The sequence below is a fragment of the Heterocephalus glaber genome, unplaced genomic scaffold (assembly GCF_053883595.1).
Source record: "Heterocephalus glaber isolate CG9 unplaced genomic scaffold, H.glaber_assembly_v1.0 deba00001431, whole genome shotgun sequence".
NCBI classification, from domain to species: domain Eukaryota; kingdom Metazoa; phylum Chordata; class Mammalia; order Rodentia; family Bathyergidae; genus Heterocephalus; species Heterocephalus glaber.
Genome location: NW_028258295.1, coordinates 2,711,815 through 2,733,805, shown reverse-complemented (window position 1 = coordinate 2,733,805; position 21,991 = coordinate 2,711,815). Strand labels below are relative to the sequence as shown.

At 43.1% G+C, this 21,991-nt stretch overlaps 1 long non-coding RNA gene and 1 pseudogene across 1 annotated transcript; both read left to right on the top strand.

The window, feature by feature from the left end:
• The first annotated feature begins 4,420 nt into the window (after positions 1-4,420).
• On the top strand, positions 4,421-8,533 carry LOC110346963 (uncharacterized). The gene is made up of 3 exons (XR_002391264.2): positions 4,421-4,947; positions 5,300-5,462; positions 7,497-8,533. It is a non-coding gene; the product is annotated as an uncharacterized LOC110346963 (long non-coding RNA).
• Positions 8,534-20,694: 12,161 nt separating this feature from the next.
• On the top strand, positions 20,695-21,584 carry LOC101699829 (ras-related protein R-Ras2 pseudogene; annotated as a pseudogene).
• Positions 21,585-21,991: the final 407 nt, after the last annotated feature.

Genomic DNA, 21,991 nt, shown 5'->3' with positions numbered 1-21,991 from the left:
GCTAGTAAACAGCATTTCCCAAGCCCACTTGCTTGAGTTTCTGTTAGCTATTTGTTTCCTTAGTTCTAGATAACTTGCTTACACTGTTGGTTCCTGGCTTTCCACCTTAGGTATTTCCTGTTTGACTCCTACTGTAGAAAATAAGCTTTCAATTCTCTTAATGCATCCCTCACAGACACACACACACCAAACAGTACGAGGACCTTGGTTAGATTACAGTGTTACATATGTGTTGTAATGGTTGTGCAATCTTTGTTCATGTAGTTGTGTAGAGTACTATGATTTCATTTCTTCCTTGTATAGTGTTTGTTTTGCTAAGTCTAAAAAATGCTCTTATTTCTCCCTTTGTGAGGTTTATAACTAACTAACTTTCACTAATTCATCCCCACTCAGCCAGCAGTATAACTCAATTCTAATGACATGTATTCATATCAGAAACACCAACTTATGTAAACTAACCTATGTATCTAGAACATCTTTTCATATAAATGCAAAGAAAACTTTATTAACTTTCATTACTATATCATAATTCATTTACTCAATCCCCTATTTGGGGGAAATTTGGGTTATTTCCTGATAATTCCCTATACTATAATTCCTTATAATACAATTTTATATTTGTATATAATAACTTGGGTTATTTTGTTATTAAAAGAATGCTACAATGACCACTCTGCAGGGAGCACCTCTTTGACCATTGGTGGGCATTTTTGAACAACAGATCCTAGAAGTGTCATTGCTGGGTGAACTTTCTCCACTTTCTGAAGTTGTGTGGGGGATGCCTGAGACCCTGTGGGTTCTGCCTGCACAAATTTGGTGCCCCAGGAATCCTTCCTACCTGCTCTGGTGGTTACCTGATGCTGGGAAATGGCAGACTTTTCATTGCTGATGTGGATGAAGTCCCTGGGTCTTCTGTAGAGCAGAGTGTGATTCCACAGTCAGCAATGCAGAACTACAGATGTGCCAGAGTCCACACTGCAGGGCTTACGATCCTTGATGGTGATCAAAGAGATCACGGCACTGAGAGGAACCAACTGCACTGCCCTCTACTTTGAAGTTGGTGTGAACAGGGCAATTACCTGACAGCACATGTGTGTTCTGACTCTTTGCAGTCACCTCAGAACATCCCTCTCACATACCAAATAAACATAAGAGAGTCAGACAGCAACAACTACCAGAGGGGTGATGAAGTCAGGGCTCCCTAGGGTCTTCAGTCAGGTGACAACGCCCCGGGGGCCACTCGGGAATGACCACCAATTTCACCTCCCACCCAGTAATCCCAACCAAAAGGCAAGTAATGGAGCTCTGAAGCAATCCCTGCCCAGCCTCCTGGCAGTTCTCTAGCTGGTCCCTGATGCACCTACTCTTTGGGAAGGAAAGCAGATATAATTAAATTGTTTATATCTGTGCTTCATGCAGTTGGGACAGGAAAGAATCTCAAAGAAGTTATGGAGTAAGAATTTCTATTTTGAGCATTGTACTTACTTCACTCCCAGAGTTGACCACATACCAAGTAGGGTTAAAATACAAGGGTAGGGGGGCTGGGGATTTAGCTCAGTGGTTTCGCCGCCTGCTGCTCAAGTGCAAGGAACCAAGTTCGATCCCTGGTACCAAAAAAAAAAGAGAAAATACAAGGGCAAACCAGAAGCAAAACCGCAAAGACAGAACCAAGAACCTAGTAACTAACTTATTCTTCTCAGTGTTTTATGTAATTCCTCTTGGGTCTACTTAATTCTGTTAGGTTACTTATGCACCTTTTAAAAAAATCAATGTATATATCTATAATGTACTATTTAAAATTGAAATCACTCATAGCAATAAATGTCATTTATTGAACACTTCAAGAACCAAGAGCTTTTAAAAGTTATTCCTTTATTAAACTCCATAGAGAATACAATTATAGACTCTGCTATAATTTTTAAATCTCCAAATTCTGGATTTTGACACATTAATATCACTGAGATGATTTAACCATGGAATTGTAAATAATTCTGGGTATACTATCATGAGTTTTTTTTAATAAAACAACTTAAGTAAGGTATGATTGACACACAAAAAGAACTCTACAGAAAGCATGCTCTGGTACGTTCTGACATATGCAAACACCCATGAAACCAGGCAACAGCCAAGAGAGCCACGAGCTGAATATGCATTCGCTCACTTGAATGTGCACAGCTCCACTGTTATATTACACCCATGTGTGTCCCCCAATTCATAGAAGAGGAACTGAAGCTGAGAGAAGTTGCCTGCATTGCCTGAGGTCACATGTAGGATTTGAGCTCAGCACCCTGGCCCCTGAGCCCAGGATACTCGTCACAATACCCACTCAGTTTCCCCACTTGCCTTCCTGGTTTCATCCAATGCACACACATATTTATAGTTCCATTGAAGTATGCAAAGTATCTTGTACTCTTTTCATAACTCTGCTTATCACATCAAACATGTTTCCACATTTCTCCTCTGACAGTATAATTGTAATTTGCATTTTAATAGGCTCATAATATTTCATTGGATTGTCTTAGCTTCACTTACCAAACCATTGCTTTCTGCTGGAGTTTTATGTTTTCGTTATTGTTTGCTAGCATAGATAACACTCTAATGAACTTCTTTGGGCTTTCACTTTGGGCTTAAAAAATACATATCTCTTTAGGAAAATTTCTAGGACTGGAATTTGCTGCATTGTGTATAGCTTTCTCAATTTTACAGCATTAAATTTACAGAAGTGAATTTGTAGGCTTTCACTGTGTACTCACTAAAATCAGCCTGGTGCGGCACTTTCAAATTAGAAATATAAAATAAATGGAGTACTATTACAATTATTGTTGAAATGAAAATCACTGCCTCCAAACAAATTGTCCTGGAACCCCTCCCCCCATGCCTTTCTGGCTCCCTTCCTTATTAGAGTTTCATATGAAGTCACAGGATGGGTTTGGCTCCATTACGGGCCACCAGAAACATGGAAACAGAAAATGGCAATGGATTATTCAAATACTAGCAGCAGGTACAAAAATATCTCCTCCTACTCAATTTCTATCTCCCTCTAACTTAGTTAACCAAAACTTGGGCACATCTGGACTCCTTCTGCTCCCTCCCCCATATTAGCAGCCACAACTTCACTATTCTGCCCGCCAGTGTGGATCTATCTCCAGTCTCTAGGCCGCAAAGCTGCTTCTGATCATGTCATCATATAGCTGCGCACTAATTTGCAACAGGATATCCTTCCTCCTCTAATCCACCCTCCCCCCAGCTCACAGATGAGCTTTCCTTAAACACAGCCCGTCATCACGTCATTCCTCAGCCTGGAAGTCGCCCCGCATTTTCAGGAGCCTCAGGAATATCCTCCAAACTATGGCATGTAGCACACTCCAAGTGTGCAGCCTCCCCCTTCCAGCCCTCTGTCCTCTCCTTTCCCCCAGTCTAGGCCTCTGGATGACTCCACAGTCCTTGAAACATGGATTTCTCACATCAAAACTGGTGTCTCTGCTGGACAGGATGTCCCAAGCACAGCCCTCCCACTTTGTATGTATTTGTGCCTACTGCTGTGAATCACTCTTTGGCTGGGGGAGCAAGAGAAAGTATCTTACACAGCTTTAAAGCTGCCAACCAGCATTATAACACAGCCTTTCAGCCACTTTTCTGCCTTAAATCCTGCCAGCTTCCTTTCCCAATCCACCTCCACACAGTTGCTAGTGTGGGCTGTCTACCCTGCAGACAGGGCATGTCCCCCTCTCCCCAGCTTCCTACTGCCTCTGGCGAGTGTCATCCCAGACCCTCAGGTCCCTGTCTATCCCTACAAGATCATCATCCCAGAGCTCCAGTCCACTGACTAGGTGTGTCTGGCTCTGTCTCAGCTATACACACTCTTAAGGCACATTTGAATGATCTCACATGTGCTGATGTCAATCTGGGGTGACACTCATTCCTTATATTACCTCTTCTGGGAAGAAATCTGAGACCTTCATAGGAAGAATGAGGCATTAGTGCTTCCATTATGCCAACCACTTGTGTTTAGGCTTATATTGTTCTCCCTGATTTGTCTCTCTACTAGATATGAAGTCCTCTAGGGAAGGGACCATTTTTGATTCATCTAGGCTTTCCTGGTGCCTCGTATTGTCTCAAGGACAGGGTACTTGCTTTTGGATGGAAGTATAGTTACAGCTCTTCTTCCCCTATATGGGCCAAACCGCCAGCCCTATAATCTCATGGAAGAATAAATCTCTAGAATGGGGAAATCTAACTTGGAATGGAAGTGGACTCTTCCCCTGTACCTGCTTTCCTCATTGGTCCCTTTAAAGAAAAGACTGGAGGGCTGGGGATTTACTCAGTGGTTCCGCCACCTGCCTAGAAAGCACAAGGTCTGTAGTTTGATCCCCAGTACCAAAAAAAAAAAAAAAAAGACTGGAAAATTTTGTAGGAACCTCTTGGCTCTGGGCAGAAAAATGAGGAAAGGAAGCAGAGGCTGCCACAGATCAATATAGAAAGAGAGGTTTGGGATTTTCTCCAGGTTGATCTGTCCCTACATTTAGGGGAAAAGAGAGGAGTGGGAGAGTTGGAGGAAATTACCAAAATTGGGAGTTGTTCATTGATTGTCGACTTTCAACTGGCTGTTTTTCAGTTTTGAAAAATCAAAGTTGGAGGATCTGCAAAAGTATATGCCTGAGAGAGGAGACCACCCCTTCATATGGAATTGGATAACTATGGGTTAACTGTGCTATTAGGCTATGGGTTAACTCTGGGTTAACAAGGTAACTATGCTCTTTGTAGAATGCACCTAAGTAACCATGACAACTTCTGTAATCTGTCGTCAAAGGAGCATAATGGACTCAGAAAGCCCTGCCAGACTCTTTGTGCCCCCCCCAACACCCACTGCTCTGCTTTGTGTAAATCCTGCTTGCTGTATTCCCAGTGAAACGCCAATGGAATTAACTTTCATAGATGTAAAAAGAGGTAAATGAAGGGCAAACTTCTATACAGGGCTCTCGAGACTAACAGGAGTCACTCGCTGAGCCACTGGCTTTAAAAGCCACTTTTTGCTCCTATCTTCATGTTAAGAGTAATCTGTCCAGGGTCCTCACAGTTTCCTGCTTCAAGCCCATCAAGATTCACCCTGGGCCTGCATAGCGGGTGGGGCACAGGGTGGAAGGTATCTATGTTTTCCTAACACATTTACAAAACTGAGGCCCCGTAATGATGAAAGAAGGTTGTATGCTGGATAAAAGCTGTTCTCTCATGGTTTCAAACCCATTATTTCATATTCTGCTTTGTGACACTGAGCCTGGACTCATTTCTCCTTTGCCAGACAGACCCTGTACTTAAGGGAGCCCTAGAGGGAGACTGGAAAGCCAGAGGAAGGAGTTGGTACCTTCCCCTTCTTGTTGCTGATTAGTCTCTTCAAAATCACTGCACAACGATTCTTCATCCAGCAGCAACAATTCACTCCTGTTTCAGGGAGACAAACCCAGGTAAATCTGGCTCCAAGTTCTGAGCTGTTTGCATCATTCCTCTGGTGTCCTCCTCACCTAGAGTTCATCCTCTCCTACCATGGTTCTATCTCCGCAAGACTCTCTTTCTGACCAGATGGTGCCTGTCTCCAAGTTAGGGAGTGAGACTTCCAAGCCTTGTGTTCTCAGCACCAACTTAGGCATGGCATGGTGGGCTCCCCACATGTTACTCAAGAAGGGTCTCTAAAGGCTGAGAAGCATCTGGAAAGGGGAATAACATCAGTTGAGTGGGTGGCTGGGGCTGGAACCAAGCTTTCTCATTTTCCTCCTGGCTGTGGTGTCCACTGAGTCCAAACACTGGGAAAATGAGGAAGAAGGCATGGTCTGGAGGTATTGATGGGATATCCTGGAAGCCAGCCGATCCGGGCACCTGAAAGGAGCAGGGGGCAAGGCATTCTTGTGCTGTGTCTTCACAACGGCAGCACAAAATTGTCCAAGCCCCCAATTCATCATCTCAGCTACTCACAATCTTGCAGTTTTAAGAAACAAATGAATGCTTATTACTCTCCTCCTCACACACGAGTATCTCTAGTGTCCTTAAAAAACAAAACAATAACAACATGGCTGCGGAAAGCAGAGCCCACAAGCCCAGTTTTAGGACACGAAGATGCCTGATCAAGCCAGTAGGTGGCACTAGCATGGAGCAGATGCAGAGCTCTGGCCTTCAAGCCCACTCTTCTAGAGACCACTTGGCTGATCTACAAAAGGCCGGTAGTATTGAGGCAAAGCAAAAGATAGAGCTTGAAAAGGTGCTGTGCTCATAATCCCACAGCGAGCCTTTTATGTGGTTGCTACTTTTATCATTAATAGCGCATCTGCTCTGCACCAGAGGCCAAAATTAGCAGAGGTTTAATAACTGCAACCGGCCTGATGTTTCGACTAAGTTGTCCAAGCTCACCGAGACATTCAGAAAAATGACCTGAGCAATCTCCCAGCAGGATTAATGTAAATGAAGATTTTCTTTGATTAGCTTTGTTCTGCTGCCCTGAGCTTTCAAAATGGCAGGTTTTCAGAGGATCACAGTTTAATTACATAATCAGACAAAAACGATATTTAATAAAGCAACAAGCAAACAAAAATTACAACACTATTTTCCAGGCTATTTGCAGCGACTGGAGGCAGCCTGTAATAGGTGAGGAAGTGGGTCTTGGGAATGAACTGCAGCTGGACTCAGCCTGGCCTCTTCTTACCTGCACGTTTTGGGCAAGTTCTTTCATGGCACAGAGCTTTAGTGTCAATTCTAGTAGGGTAATAAGACACATTTTGCAAAATTGTGAGGGTTAAATGATGTGTGGTGTCCAAATGCTAGCCACAGAGCATAGCACATAGTAGGTGTACAGGAAATGAAAACCCTTTTACCTGTTCACCAAGTGGCATCAATAATTAAAGTGGATGTGCTGCCCTTGTGCAGCCTGCATGCCCAGGATTTTATTTTTTTTGGTATTATTCCTCATCCACCATTCCATTTTGGCTCATGAGTCTTGGATCACACCTACTTAGGGAAGAGAGCTGTGTGCTATGGAGGGGTTTTGTTTAAAATGCAGATGAAGGATAAATGTGGACCTCTGCAATCACAGACTTTACTTTCACCTCCTACATAGCTTGCTTTCAGACACTCTGCACTGTCCTAAAGACAAACTCTCTTTCAAGAGGAAGAGGATCAGCACATTCATTTGCCAGCATCCTTCCTGCTTTAGCTTTATCACCTCAGAAATGTGGAAATTGGATTGTGGGTTTGGTCTGGTTTCAGGTGGGCAAAATGGAAAGACATGGTGTGGTTTTGAAGTAGTGGAAGCCTTTCCCTAGGTCTTCAGGAGGTCAGAGTACATCCCAGTTTCTCATTTCTCCTTCACTCATGCACAGAAAGCCAGATGGGAGCCCTGTTCTATGAGTACACAGTGTTGGTTATAAGAGAAATTTCTTGGCTGGAATCGGCAGACATACAGCCTACATGGGCTTTGCTACTGTTGTATAATAATTTGATCTTTATTCCAGGTTTGGAAAGGAGCTTTTAAAATCATTGGAATTTCCCAGAGCATCTGTTACCTACAAATCCCTTGGTCCACACCTGAGTTCATGTTAATGAGATGGTTTTGAATAGAGATTGGATACCAGGCAGGCCAATGTGTGAAAAGAGGGCTGGTGCTTTGAGCCCCAGGAGGGTGAAGGGGTGGAGATTGAGTTATCAGTTATGCCTGCATAATGTGAAGCTCATTAAGCTTCTTGGCTGGTGAACACAATGAGAAGAAGAATATGTCATGATCCACCCACAGAGAGGATCCGCATGCAGGACCCACCCAGACCTCACCGTAAGTCTCTTCATTTGTCTAATCCTGATCTACATCCTTAGGATAAAATCATGAATATGGCACTTTCTTGAGTTGTTTGAGTCATTTTAGCAAATTATGTGAAAGCTCATGGGACCCCACCCCATCCCCTGGTTTTGAGGCGGCCAGGTGGTCAGAACTATAAGGACCTAGGGACCCGGCTTGGAGCTGGCATCTAAGTACGGTGACCTGTTAGGGACAGTGCCTTTAACTCATGGGATCTGAGCCAATGCTAATGCCAACACTGCAGTGCAGGGCCCAGCGATTTAGCTTAGTGGTTCTGCTGCCTGCTTCACAAGCACAAAGTCCCGAGTTTGATCCCTAGTACCAAAAAACAAAACAAAACAAAACTGTAGCCCTCTGTTTGGTGACAGACTAGCCACATGTCATGGTCTCAAGCCAGCCACACACCCTCTGATTATTATTATAGCTACTATCCATGAGACAGTGTTTGTGAAAGTACTCAGTTGGTACACTCCCTGGTGTTATATAAAATCCAGGTGACCTCAGTCAAGTCCAGCCATATACCAGCCTCAGGAAGATGTGTCTATCTGTTCCTGTACCTCATAGAGTCTTTATGAACACTAGCTGAGATCTTCAATGTGGAAATTCTTTAGAAAATCTTCCATTTATTTTCAAAATAGTTTTTCTTTCTTCTAATTTCTGAGTGCATCAAACAAAGACAGCTGAATTCATTTTTGCTAAACTTGGGAGTGTTTGAGATGATCAGCTTTAAAGTTAGGCTACAAAGTAGTAAAAGAAATTTGTGGGCCAGGAATGTAGGTCAGTGATACAGCATCTACCTGGCAAGAGTGAGTACCTGAGTTTGATTCCAAGAAAGCAAGAAAGCAAGAGGAAGGGAGGGAGGGAGGGAGAGAAGGAAAGAAGGAAGGAAGGAAGGAAGGAAGGAAGGAAGGAAGGAAGGAAGGAAGGAAGGAAGGGGGAGGGAGGGAGGGAGAAAGGAAGGGGGAGGGAGGGAGGGAGAAAGGAAGGGAGAAAGAGAGAGAAAGAAATTTGTTTGAGGAACCACTGGGGTTGTCTCAAGGACCTCAACAGTGTTCCTCTGAGAAACAGATACTGCAAAACAATTACTTCTGTACACAGGGGACTATAGATGATAAGATGCTACAGACCAGCATTCAGGTGGCTGAGGCTGGAGGATCACCATGAGTTCAAAGCCAGCCTGGGCTATATAGTGAGTTTAAGGCCAGCCTGAACTATATAGTGAGACCCTGCCTCAAAAAACAAAACAAAACAAACAAAAAAACAATAACAAAAACACACAACTAAGATGCTACATCAGGAAAAACAAACAGGGCATTTAATATGGCTCTCCAGGAAGAGTAGACATTAGGAATTACAACTGCTGATTTGCAATGGATTTAGTTTGTACATGATGATTAATGATTCTTTTTGGCAACTCCAGGTAGACCAGATAATTATTATTGTTTAAACATGAAGTGTCCCTCAAAGATACAACTTTCAAGGGACTGATCCCCAGTGCTGCAATGTCCAGAGGTGGAGCCCAGAAAAGGTGATTGGATTATGAGGGCTCTAACGTGTGGATTAATCCATTGATGAGTTCACAGCTGAATGAGCTGTTGGGAGATGCAGTCTTGTTAGAGGAAGAAGATCACTGAAGGCATGACTCAGAAAGATATATTTGGTCCCCAGGGCCCTCTTCTCTGTCTCTTTCCCTCTCTCTCTGCTTCCTGACTGCTATGAGGTGAGCAGCTTTTCTTCACCACACCATTGGCCAAGATGTTTCTGCCTTGCCACAGGCCTAAAGTAATAGAACTGGTTTACCATGGACTGAAAACTCTGAAACCATAAGTCAAAGTCAACCTTTGGTCCTTTGTCATTTTTCAGGTATTTTGTCATAGCAATGAAAATCTAACACAAGACAGATATGAATTGATAGTAGTTATAGATTTTGATAGACACAAAGATCTAGAATAGCAATTTTTCAAGATCATGAGACTCGTGAACAAAAGTCCTCTCTTTTTTGTTTGTTTTATTTCTCCAATGATCTACAGAGTAGGGATTCTCTTCAGTTCAATATGGGAAAAAACCAAACCAGAATTGAAGTAGTTTGATTTGTGCATACATTTTGTGCTGAGACCTTGGCATATGCAAAGGGGAAATCTTCCATTCTCACCAACTGGATCCGCCTCCTGGAAACTTGGAGAAGTTCCCAATCTTCCTGGGAACTTAATGGAGGCCACAATCCCTGCAGCTGCCCTAGTGAGAAATCTCAGTTGCTCTCCTCTTTGCCCCCTAATTCTAATGCATTAACAAGCTTGGCTCATTCTACTTCTTAAAGGCATTTCTCAGATGCATTTTCTCTACTGTGACCCTTATTCAGGCCCAGGCTGGCCTGAGTCTGTGAGTAAACCTCCAGGTAACACATGTTTGTTCAAGAAATTGGAGAGCTGAGGTGTCAGCTTAAAAGAGAGAAAGGCTTCAGTGACTTTGGCTTGAAAGGGTGGAGGAAAGCAAAACGAAAACTACTAAGGTCCCTGTCTGGCAAACATGTCTAGATAAAGCAGAAGGTTCTGGTGAATTCTTGCCTGACTCTCAGATTTTGTGCCAATAAAAGGAGCCTGTTTTATTCAGAGCTGTACAATATTTGCTCTACACTATAATTTAGATATTAAATGTCTCCAAAATACCCATGTGGTAAAGGCTTGGTCTAGGGCTTGGTGCTAGTGAGTGGTGGGGAAGCAGTTAAGAGGTGGGGCCTAATAGAAAGTCTTTAGGTTACCAGGAAATGGGACCTTGAAGGGCATCGTCTCCCCTTTCTTTCTTTCTCTTTTCTTGCTGATGGCCAAGAGGTGAGCAGTTTCACTGCACCTGCACTCTTGCCATGACGTCCTTCCTCACCACAGCCCTTAAAGCAATGGGATCAACAGATCATGGGCTGGAACATCTCAAGCTGGGAACCAAAATAACCCTTTTCCCTTTGCAAGCCACTTACCTGATGTATTTGTTGGGGCAGAAGAAAGCTGACCGACATACTCCATATCCTGTTGTTCCTATGTCTGTGTCAAAGAATGTCACTGCTCCTAGACTGTTAGCCAAAGACTATCAGGAAACAGATAAGTATATAATATGTGAAGAATATGAGCAGTGGGGATGCAAGCCGATGGGAGATAAAATATAGAGTATCAGACCTGCTGTCGTTGCCATGACAACTTTAGGAACACATATTCCACCCATTTGAAATTTTCTGACTCTTGGAATGAAAGACAGTTAATTTAAGGGTTCATGCTAACATCCTTGAAATTACAGTGATTATCTGAGCAACTTGCTGGAGTGTCAAAATGAAGTCTCTGAGGAGCTTAAATCTAACACATATTCTCAAATTTTATATATACTCACCCATGAATGTGAGTGAGAGAATGAAACGGAAAAGTCGTCTTTGGAAAGTACCAGATGATAAAAGGACAGCACAAGTAGGAGAGAAGAAGAGGGCAAAACAGATTCTGTGCAGGGAGTTTTGGGGAGATTCGTCATACACGCAATTTTTCCGCAAATTTGTCTTGAGCATCTGGTGGATGCTTTTTCATAAGCTAGGCCTTGGTTACACAAAGCCAGGTAGAATAATCTCTGTCCCTACAGTACCATTTGCGAGAAAAATAGGAAAAGAGATTAAGAATCTAGATGAAACGGACAGGGACCATCAATAGTAAGTTCCTATATTGGGGCAAGTACTTGGTACTTTTCCTATCTGGTTATTCATGTAGTCTTTATAACAACTTAGTGAAATAGTTGTTATCCCTTCATTGTATAAGTGAAGTGACTAAGGGAGAGAAGTTATTAAGTGGCAGATTCGAGCACAGGTGTTTGTTTCCAAATTCCCAGGTTCCCTTTGCTATACCATTCTGCCTCCAACTTGTTAAAATGCCCCACACCGCTTAACCTTTCTCTGTGTGCTCACATGGTGGCCAGCAGGAGCTGTGGTCTCTTTTCTCTTCCTAAAGGAATTAACGCCAAAATAGGAACCCCACTTTCATGACCTCATCTAAACCAGTCAGCTCTCAAAGATTCCACCAGATTCCATCACCTAGAAATTAGGGTTTTCAACACATGAATTCTGACTAACCAGAGGAAAGAGGAGGAAAAAAGGGAATGAAAAAGATTATTTTAAAACTGAACCTAAGGGATTGAGATGTTACCCTCTATTTTCCCTAGAGATTTGTAAGGAGGTAATGCTACATTGTGAGATTAATCTTCAAGTTAACTGTTTGGGGATGGTGGAACTTAACGCTCTTCCTCTTCCTCCTCCTCCTCTTCCTCTTCCTCTTCCTCTCCTTCTTCTTCTCCTTCCCCTTCCCCTTCCCCTTCTCCTTCTTCTCCTTCTCCTTCTTCTTTTCGCACTACCAGGGATCAAACTCAGGACCTTGTGCTTGCAAGCCAGGTGCAGGGTCACTGAGCTAAATCCGTGGTCCTCAACGCTCTTCTGAAAGAATTCACTAACAGTAGCACAGGACAAACTATTCTTGCCTTGATGGTTTTTACTTTTAAGAAAGCACATGTTCTACTGCACTGTGCTCACCTTCAGAGACTTAAAATATTTCCCCCGAAATCCATGTTGTTCAAACAACCCAACTTCTTTGGTGTGCCCAGGTAGACTTACTTTATTCTTTTTTTTTTAATTAAATTCTTTTATTAGTACATTGTAGGTATACAACACAATTACATTTCTCATTGGGAATTGTACCTTTACATGATGCATCTTGGTTCTTATTTTCAAGAGAGACTATGTAAAGGTGCACATTTCCAATGATGAATGTCATTATATTGTATACCTAAAATGTACCAATGATTAGAATGAATAATCGATAATGCAAAATAGGAAGAAAAGGTCCAAAGGGGTAGGGGTAGTGGGAGGGGCAGGGGAAAGGAAAGAAGGGAAAGGAAAAATGATGAGAAATGGAAAAAATGGCTAGACTTACTTTAATTTGTCTTACTTTACTTACTTTACTTACTTTGTCTTACTCTAAGACAAATTGAAAGCTAAGTCTTATTTTTCTATGAGGACAAAAGCAGGAGAGGTAACTCAATATGTCACCATGGGCAGTGTCCAAAAGGGCAGGTCCAGGCCCAGCTCTCAAGGAGCTTCCCTGGGCAATGAGATGCTAGATTGGCACAGCCATGGCATGCGCAGTGAGGGGGAAAGATGCCTTCACTTAGACAGGGTGCGGGGAGACAGGAGGTCTGGGGTAGCTAGGTAAGTAATGAGCTCCCTTTCAGACAAGTTGCATTTAGGTGATCACGAAGTGAAGGGTCAGCCAGTAGGTTGTCAAATCAAAGACCTAGAGCTCCAGACAGAAATGTAGCTAAAGAGGAAAACTGAAGCTGCGGGAACTGATTCTCCATGGAATGAGAGAAGAAGGCAGCCTGGGCCACAGCTTATCTGAATTTGAATAAATGATGGAATCTATGACTGAGAGCACTGTGAGATAAAGTGAGAGCCCTAAGGTAAGATTATGAGAGTCGAGGTGTCCATGTGGTGGGGCTCCAGACTCCGCTCCCCACTCCAAGTATTTTCTGAGCAATCTCTAGCTTGTCCAAGTCTTTCATCACATTTGCTGCTGCGTCCTTCCTAAACCTCACCTAATTTCCACAGCCCTGATTTCCCTTGAGTGCAGAGAAGGGAGAAGGACTCAGAACCACATAAATAAGACACAGAATGGCTGTGAATGCCCCCGCTCATCATCTGTGGGGCCACACAACCTCACAGTGAAGAACATGGCCAGCCACGTGCATCCTCAGGCACCTTCTGCCCTGTCTCCACCTCTGTCAGGCTGTTTGCCTCTGTACCTTTCTGTTTGCCTCTTCTCTCCTTCACACATGTGCTCAAGGGTAAGTATGCTCACACACACTCACAAACACAAACACACAGTCAGGCATACCATCCTACCCAAGTGATTGCAAATCCAAACAAGATAGTGTGGGAAAGCAAACAAAGGGAACTGTGAGACAGCCAACCATCAGAGTATGAATTTCCAATCAAAGGGCTGGACCTGGGAGGAGAAAGTGCTACTGCCACTTGTCTAGTGTCATGACTTCTGGCATCTATTTTTCTCAGCTTCCAAAGAGTCGTCTAAGAGCTACTGGGAGACAAAAATTCCTAAAAACTGGGAAAAGTCATCAGTTGTTCTGGAGAATCAGATTCATTACTTTTCAAAAGCCAGGCTTGTGCCTGGAAACAACAAGTAGACCACTTAAGTCAAGCCATTATGTTTCTTATCCTCTGTTTTCAAGGCCTGAGGAGGTCAGCAAGATGAAGTTCCTTGGTTCATTCAAGATGAAGTTCCTTGCAGTCATTTGGTCCATTAAAGAAACAAAGCTTTCATTAAACATCTCCAAAAATTATTCAGAGCACAAATTCTTGCTGTGAGAAATAATAATATTTGCAATAAATCAATATTTTTAGTTTTTTAGTAAGACCCATATCCCCTCCCCACCCCCAAAACTTCACAGTGTCTAAAGGAAAATATATTCGATTCTTGCTTTCTGCCGCAAATTCAGTTCAGTTGAAGCCTCATGAGCTCTTTCCACTGGAGTTATGTCCAGGGCTCACCCACTTTCCCATCCCAATTGCTCCCACCCATACCTCTGTCATTGTAACACAGAATCTTCTTTATTGGTCCATCTGTCCAGCCCCATCTCACTCCAGACCACAGCCAGAACAACCATGGAATAATACACACAAGATCATGTGAGACCCATAAAACCCTTCCAATCACAGCTAGGATAAGAACAAAGTCTGCTTTGGCTTCACTGCCTCTCTAACCCCATGTCCCTCTGTCCTCTTGCTCCCTGGCCACAATCTGAACAGCTCTCTCCTAGATCCTGTGTGTAGCAAGCTCCTTATCCCACCGCATCTTTGCACCAGCTCTGCCTTCTACCTGGAGGTGTCTTCTTAGAGTTAGCATGTTGTTGGCCTCTTCTCATTAAAACGTCACCTACTCAAAACAGCCTTTCCTTACTGCCTCACCTAAAGTAACACCCTCCACCAGCACCTTGCTTTGTTTGTTTTAAAGAACTCATCAAATCTAAACCTATTTATTTGCTTTTATGTTTCTCTTCTCTCTTAAACTCCATGAAGGCAGAATCCCTTTTATAAATCACAAAACCTCCAGAATAGAGAATAGCACCTGACACTCTGAAAGTGCTGGATGATTGCTGATTACTTGTATGAAAGTGCAAAATAAAATTCTGACTGAAAAAAATATTTTAACTGTAGTGGGAGACCTAGGGTGACTAATTCTGATATATGAATCCACAAGAATATGAGCAGACCCAAGAAATGCTGGGCCAGAAGCTCCCTGCCAAGATCCAAAAACACCCAGTCTCAATCCAGATAATACATTGTATTCTTTCTCTTCCATGAGAAATAAAGAAGGATTAAAAAAAAAAAAAAAGAGCCGCTGCAGATGGTATCAAAATTAAGAGATTAAACAGAAGTTGGCAAGAAAGAAGGAAGAAGACAAGATGGGTGGGTTAGGTGGCACCTAAAATTATCACGTTACCAATCGGGGAGGGGAGTTGTCTTATTTCATGGTGACCACAGCCAGCCCCAAAGAGCCAAGACCAAGGACTCCGTGAACATTGTTTCCCTGTCATTATCTAGTTTTTTTCCTCTTCCTCTTTTCCACTCACTGTTTTCTTGTTTCTGGAATAAGTGGGTAGAATTAAGATAGAATCAGAAAAGAAAAAAGGGAGAAAGTAGGGACATTAAGGGTAGTGGTCTACAGAATGATACATAACAAAATATTCTCTTGATAAATGATTGGATTATGGATGCAATTTTTTGCTTTTTAAGCATATTACTTGTATAACGTTGAACTGTTTAAAACAAAACTTAATGATGAACTGTTGCCTATGTATTAGCAAGAATCCCACCAATTGCACTGGATGCCATGTATTCCTCATCCACACAGCTGCAACTGGGTAGTTCTGGTGAAGCGTTTGTATCTCCCAAAATCAGCACGGGGTTGATGAAAACTCACACGGAGATAGAAGCACAAGGCAAGAGAGAGAACAGAACACCAAGCCATAAACATTCGGTCAGCGGCCCCAGAGAAGTTTGCACGAAGCAGGGTGCAGGCTCCCAACAGGATCCAGGGAGCTCGGTTGCCCACAAGGGGGCGGTATCTAACCAAATGCCAGCTCTGGTACCTAAAGGAGATTAGGTGCCCCTAGTAGCTGAGCATAGCTGGAAAGGAGGCCTTCTGGCACTGAAATTTTAGTCATTGCTTAGCTTATCCGTCTGTTTTTCTATTTTTTTTTTCCTGTGGTACTGAACTCAGGAACTTGCACTTGCGAGGCAGGTGCGGTGCCACTGAGCTAAATTCCCGGCCCTGTTTTGCTATTATTTTGACTCCAAAGTTCCCCCCAAAATACTGAAAGGTCAGAAGTGAATGCCCATTTCAGAAGTAGCTTCTTATATGAGACCAATAGCATTTAGTGTCCCTTCCCATCCACACACCAAACAACAAGTGTTGTTTGAGATCCGACACAAAAGGGCAACGAGATGTCTCTAAATAAGAAAACCATCTGCATAGAGGGTGCCTTCTGGTGCTAGTGACAACTTAGCCCTCCCAGGACCCCTACTCTCAAAGGCAGAAAGCTCCCCACCTCAAGACAAAGAAGCCTGCCTGGGGCACAAGGGCTGCCATTTGTGAGGCTGAGATTCAGAATCTCTTCAAATCCTCAGATCTGAACAGACCACAGGACTCGAACTACTCCCAACCCTCAGTCCCAAGATTTAGCTTGACAAGGAAAAAGAGAAAACTATGTCACCAAGCACTGACCCTCCAAATGGCTCATTTCCTTTTAGCTGTATTTGTGAAAAATAAGAGAACAACATCACACCACACCACCACCAAAACACACACATGTGCACACCTTTTTCTCTGCTTATATTCACACACACACACACACACACACCCCATGCTGACTTTCACCTAGAATCAGAGATTCTCAAACTCAGACTCCAGTACTGTTAGACTCACTGCACCAGAGTGCCGGGCCCCTCCCCTGCAGTTTCTGAGTCTGAAGACCTGGAGTGGAGCCTGAGACTGTATTTCTAACACGTTCCAGGAGATGGGGCTGCACAGCAAGGACCTCATATTGACAACAGTACCGAAGGATGTGTGTATCTATTCTACCTTACCCTAAGGCATTAAATATTCAAAACAAAATTCCACCAAGCAAGAAAAAGAGACTAATGTTCACCAAGCCAGCCCACTGCTGAATGCCTTGTATCCATTACTGCTTCTTTAATCCTCACTAATTCCAAAATTAGGTATTCTTTTCATTTTCTTTCCTTTTTTTTTTTTTTTTTTTTGAGACAGGGTCTCACTATGCAGTCCAGGCTGGCATTGAACTCACTAGGTAGCCCAGGCTAGCCTCGAATTCATGGTGATCTTCCTGCCTCAGTCTCCCAAGTCCTGGGATTATAGGGGTGCGCCACCACACCTGGCTCCCCATTTTCAAATGAGAAAAACAAAGACTCCAAGAGGTTATTTGCCAGTTAAGTCCTAAACCCTGAATTTAATGTGGCTGCAAAATTCATCTCCCATATGAAAAGCTGATGAACTGAAATGAACAAAAAAGCATAAAAATGAGCAGTTTTAAAACAGAGTGAAAAAGCACGCTCTGTAGGAAGCTTCCTTATAGTCACAATTAGTATCATAGCTGGGTGCACATTTGCCCTAGTGGCCCGGGAAACACACAGCTCTTGGAAGAGTGACACCACTTTAAGCAAAGAGGAGCTGAGCTGGCTTTAAAATGAAGTAGCTGCTAGAGGTCCTAACTGCCTCAAGGAATAAAATGCTATGCATTATTTAGAAGAGAAAGTACTTTCTATTTTCACATTCTGAGGAAAAGGGGTATTCACATAAGAGGGTGTTGGGACGTCTGTTTAAAAGCTTTTTACAGAGCATCATAATTCCCCATGGTAGATTCTTTTTTTTTTTTTTTTTTTTTTGGTACTGGGGATGGAACTCAGGTCCTTGCACTAGCGCAGCAAGCAGCAAAACCACTGAGCTAAATCCCCGGCCCATGTTTTTTTGTTTTTTTTTCTTGGTACTGGGGATGGAACTCAGGTCCTTGCGCTTGTGCAGCAAGCAGCAAAACCACTGAGCTAAATCCCCGGCCCGCTAGATTCTTTTTTAAAATGATGAATCAAAAAGTGGAAAAACACGTGAGGAAATGCTTAAATGCCCAAGAAACTGATTAACACTCCTCACAGCCTTTAGGTTTCTGCCTCAAAATGAAGTGTGTGCTTCCTTAAACATTCCACTACTTTTATTAGTTAGATAGTAAGTGTTTTGTTTCTGCATTTTTTGCTTGGTGTGTGTGAGTGTATGGGAAGAGGAGGCTTCTATTCAAAGTAATACATTATTAGGAAATATATCTTTTGCATAGCATAATGTTGGTGTGATACGGAAAAGTTTTAGATAACTTAATAGATTGCATATTAAGGTAGTTGTAGAAGCAAAATAAGTAATATGTTCTTTTAAGATTTGCTTTTCCAATAACTCCTTGTTTAAGGTGAGGATTATCTGACTCTAACTGGTAACTTCATTAACCCAACAAAGTTACCATGTCAGGGTGAATTTACAATGTATATGGCCTATCTTGTGTCTGTGACTTGTAAATAGGAACTGGAAATGTATTTACACATCAAAGACCACTAGGGATGAGATAATGGCTGAAAAGGATACAGAAAGGTATCCTAATGCTGAACAAAGGGGGGACGGATACAGACCAGACTGGTTTCTGGTGTTCTCGCCCGCTCGCAAGAAGAAATTTTATTATTTTATCCGAATTCTGTGTCTCTGTGTATTTCTTTCCGAGATTTCTACATTTGGTGCATTGGCCGGGAATCGGGAATGAAATAGGCCTTTTGGGCATCGACCCGAACCCCACCGGAGCGGCTCTCTGTCTCCTCGAGAGGAAAGGCGCGCCCCTGAGACTAATTTCCTAGGCCCCCCAACAGGACACAGAGATCCGCTCACCATTGGAGTTTTGCCCAAACCCGAGAAGGAGACTACAGAAGGAGGACTGCTGCTCTTGGTCTCATCTGTCTCTTTCTTTTGCTGGGTGAGAAACCCCGGGAAACCCTCTAGTCATTAACTTTTGGTTTCGCCTTGTGAATTTGTATTCTGTAACTTTGGGCAAATACAGCACAGGGGCCTGATCACCCCTTGTGCTTTGCCATTAGGAAAGATAGCTCCTCCCATTTGTTTTGGTTCAGTTTATGAACTTTCGGCAAACATTGTACAGGGGCCTGATCACCCTTGTGCTTTGCCATTTGGGGAGGTAGCTCCTCCCATTTGTTTTGATTACGGTTAGGGGGTCACCGGGAGGGAATGTGATAACTTCTGAATAAAGTGAGTAAAAGAGTTCTGGATAGGAGAGTGTGTGGAATGAGCTGTGGAACAAGACAGAGGGAGGAACCGCTTGTGCTTAAAGACTCCTCCCCAAGTCATAGAATTTGTACGTGGTCGCGTTTAACAAAGGCACAATGGTGAGCTGAGGCGACAGCCCACCTTAGCCTGAAGGGGCCTTACAATGGCTGAGAGGCCCACAGCCAAGCAGGAGAGCGAGTGACTCCCCCCCCCCCGTTTGTCTTGTGTCTCCGGACAAGGGTACCCCTACACACACCAACACTCTGATCAGCCGATCGTGGGAACAGAGACATCTCGTCCTACTGTTTTGCAATACATGCTTAGGAATTTTAAGAAAGGTTTTACTGGAAATTATGGTATTAAGATGAAACCCCAAAACTTAGAGCTTTCTGTGAGTTAGAATGGCCCAAGCTTTGCCTAGCTTGGCCAACTGAGACATCCCTAGGTGAGGGTCTCCTCTGGTCCTTCTGGCTAACAGTCATGCCCCTGGATGGGAACATCCAGATCAATTTCCCTATATTGATTTATGGCACAAACTGTGCCACAGAATGCCTCCTTGGCTTCATATGTGCACCCCGGAAGCAAAAAGCAACATCCTGGTCCTCTGTCAGAAAGGGGACGATGCTGAAAAGTAACCGGTTCTTTCAGATCAGGACGGAGAAAATTTAGACTTTCCCCCTCTTTTTGAGTTGCTAAATTCACAGGTTTGGTGGAGGTGGGGACAAAAGTATAAAAACTGCTTGGCTTCAGAGCACCATGCTGTGGTCAGACTCAGAGAGGATCAAATAGGGCTTACACTCAAATTTTAAAAATTAGTAAAAATAAATAAATAAATAATGGATTAAAAACAGCTTAAAAAAAAAAAGCTCTGAAGGACATAAAGCCAGAGAAAGTAAGAAATTTTACAAGGGTTACAAATTTTAGTTAATTGATAAATGTATCTGTGTTTCAGTTTGAGTTGATGTTTAATTGGGTGCTTAAAGTATTGTACATTGCAAATTCTTCAATTGTAATTATAAGGTTAACTTGCTCTTTTCTGTACTTTGTTGATTAAAAAAAAAACCCTCAATTTTGTAGCGGCCCTGGCGGCTGCGAGAGGAGCGCGCCCCGGCCGCTGCCGCCCCTGGCCCCTCGCATTCCGCGCCTCAGGTGGTGCTCGGCCTGCGTTGGCCCCGCGCTGCTGCGTGTCCCGGCCGTCTCAGCAGCCCCGGGGGCCCGTGCCCCCCGCCTGGCCGCTCGCCCGCAGCCCGCCCACCACACACGTCCCCGGAGCCAGGCCTAGGGCGGGCGGCGGTGGCAGCGCGACCGACCCAGGCTGAGCTTGCAGCATCCCCATGGCTGCGGCCTGCAGGTGGGACAGGGCTCCGGCCGGAAGTACCGGCTCTGTGGTGGTCGGTGGGGGCGGCGTGGGCAAGTCAGCGCTCACCATCCAGTTCATCCAGTCCTATTTTGTAACAGATTAAGATCCAACCATTGAAGATTTCTATACAAAGCAATGTGTGATAGATGAGAGAGCAGCCCAGCTAGATATTTTGGATACAGCTGGACAAGAAGAGTTTGGAGCCATGAGAGAACAGTATATGAGGACTGGTGAAGGCTTCTTGTTGGTCTTTTCAGTCACAGATAGAGGCAGTTTTGAAGAAATCTATAAGTTTCAAAGACAGATTCTTAGAGTAAAGGATCGTGATGAGTTTCCAATGATTTTAATGGGTAATAAAGCGGATCTGGATCATCAAAGGCAGGTGACACGGGAGGAAGGACAACAGTTAGCACAGCAACTTAAGGTAACATACCTGGAGGTGTCAGCAAAGATTAGGATGAATGTAGATCAAGCTTTCCATGAACTTGTTTGGGTTATAAGGAAATTTCAAGAGCAAGAATGTCCTCCTTCACCAGAACCAACATGGAAAGAGAAAGACAAGAAAGGCTGCCATTGTGTCATTTTCTAAGACTCCCTTCAGTTTTAGCTGCCAACTGCCAGGGAAAGCCCTCATCTCCTCCTCTCCTTGTGGTTTACATCATGTTGGTACCTTTCTAGCCTTAGACAAATGATCACCATGTTAGCCTTAGACCAAGAAGCTGGCTAATTCTTTCCACAAAGCTAATACAATGGTCCTTTCCAGATCAATTTAAAGGAAACACTAAGGCTGCTTCAGAGATTATCTGATTCCTTTAAAATACTGTCTACACACATAGACACATTCTTTTTTTAAGGGCTTATGTTTTATTAGGGATGAATCAGTTTTGGAACTGAAGTTATTTGCCAAGCTGAAGTCATAGGTTGTGAAATACTTTTTAACTTCTGGAATCATATTGCCTACTGTTACTCTAAAAAAACATAAGGAGTTGGTTTTTTTTTAAATGTGAATTTTTGCCTATCCTTAAAAATTTTGATGTCAACTTTATCTAACCTTAAATACACTGAATGGAATCTACAAAAGTGAGACATCTCAGACCTTTCTTGATGCTACAGTTTTTGTTTTCCAGTGGCCAAAAATACCAAAATGTCTGTTATATTTATGGATTAAAAACTGTTAATGAAGCCTTTGTTATTACTCATCCTCTTGAAGATGATAATATTCTATGTGGCCAAGTATTTGGATCCATTCTGGAGTTAGGCATTTCACTGTAGTTTCTTAATTTAATGCTTTTCACACTCTTGCTAATGGTAAGAATGAGTAATTTCTGTCTTCATTTTCAAGTATTTCTGGTTAAGGGATTCAAAAAAAGTAAA